Raw genomic sequence first — 1,758 nt, forward strand, 5'->3', positions numbered from 1 at the left:
AAAGTCCAATTACTGCCTCCTCCTGTGATGAGAGCGTGACGCAGATTAAAGATGAGGAACAAGCTGAGAAGAACAGGGGCAACTCAACCACCCAATGTCGGAGACGGCGTAGGACAGTCCAAGGGAACACTGATGCCCAGGATCATTCAGAGTTGAAAAAAAGTGCTCCAGCTGAATTCCAGAATGAGGAGCAGCCGAAGGACGAGCAAGAGCTTGGCAACAAGCAAGAGCTTGGCAGTGTTGGAGATGCTCCTCCTTCATCAGCTGAGAATGCAGATCCTTTGGAAAAAACAAAACAAATGATAACGAAGATTCAAAAGCACCTGTAGAAAAAAAGAGGTCTCTCTGCACAGATGGTTCTTCAAAAGGTAGAAAGAATAAAACAACTGGGGGCACGACTCCAAATTTTAAGAAGCTTCATGCAGCTCACTTTAAGGAAATGGAGTCTATTGGCCAATATGTTGAAAGAAAAAGGAAACATTTTGAAGAGCACAGAAATTCACTTAATGAATTGAAGAAGCAGCCTGCTCACAAGAAAATGGTCCTGACTCCAGTGATGATGACTCCAGTGCCTCTCAGAAAAAGGCCGTCCGTCGCTCACACTCCCAGCAGTCAGCAACGCTGGTCTCAGGCCACTGCAAGACAGAGAATTCTGTGTCCGAAGCGGTCAGTCAAGACCTCTGCCGTCTCAGCAACAAAAATGAATGTCAGGTTTTCAGCAGCTACCAAAGATAATGAGCATAAACGCTCACTGACCAAGACCCCAGCCAGGAAGTCTCCACATATGAGCCTGTCCAGGAGTACTCCAAAAAGCCCGGCTGTGCTCAGCACACACAAGTTGAACACCACTGATCCGGCTTCAGTTATCACCCCCTTCAAGCTGACAGTGGAGACTCCTGTCTCCAATAAAAAGCCAGTGTTTGATCTCAAAGCAAGTTTGTCTCATCCCCTCACCTATGAGCCACACAGAGGAAAGCTGAAACCATGGAGACAATCGAAGGAAAATAATTCTCTGAATGAACGTGTAACTAGAGTGAGCTTCCATAAGAAAACATATAAACAACCCCATCTCCAGACCAGGGAAGAAAAACGGAAGAAACATGAGCAAGAACGAAAGGAGAAGAAAGAAAAGGTTTTGGAAGCTCGAAGAGGCTTTAATATAGCCGCAAATTAATAAGCTCTTTCTATAAATATTCAGTTAGTGTGAAACTTTCTCTTTGCTTTTGTAAATACTTTTATACTGTCTTCCTCACTTTCATCAAAATGTTTTCTACTCTTCACTGTACATATGTAATGTCTGTAGTCTATCTCCTGCATCTCTGAAGATTGTTTCTTGATAAAGCGGAAAATAACATATTAAGAACTAAGGAAGCTGGGACAGAAAGATCTTCATCCCTTAGTACAGAGAATCCAGTAATCTTAATGAAATTGTGGGTACATATTTAGTTATAGCATAATGTTTTACCTATGCAAAAAATATTTTTAAGGTTAAGTACGTTTATTCAGATTACTTTATATATCTGCCATCTGTCAGTCATTCTTAAAAACAAAACTGCAACTCCTTCCAAGCTTACTTAAAAATAAAATAGTTAGGACTACATGGAAATTTTAAGATTACTGCTGTAAGGACTATTGTTCTGACAAGCTAGTATCATATTAAGTTTATAGCAAAGACTAAAGTTGCTTAATTTGGTATGTTTATTGCTTTTGGGTTTTGGACGGCATAAGATCTTCACAAATAAAACTTTTTCTCATTAA

The 1,758-nt window shown here is 40.6% G+C and overlaps 1 protein-coding gene and 1 pseudogene across 1 annotated transcript in view; both read left to right on the top strand.

Annotated features, from left to right (window-relative positions):
- Positions 1-1,174, top strand: part of LOC102848225 — a 15,819-nt pseudogene extending 14,645 nt beyond the window's left edge.
- Positions 1-1,758, top strand: part of COL19A1 (collagen, type XIX, alpha 1) — a 669,215-nt gene that overhangs the window by 441,265 nt on the left and 226,192 nt on the right. The gene's annotated exons all lie outside the window — the stretch shown is intronic.

The sequence above is a fragment of the Elephantulus edwardii genome, unplaced genomic scaffold (genome assembly GCF_000299155.1).
Source record: "Elephantulus edwardii isolate Elephantulus edwardi_28Jun2011 unplaced genomic scaffold, EleEdw1.0 scaffold00258, whole genome shotgun sequence".
In the NCBI taxonomy this organism is placed as follows: Eukaryota; Metazoa; Chordata; class Mammalia; order Macroscelidea; family Macroscelididae; genus Elephantulus; species Elephantulus edwardii.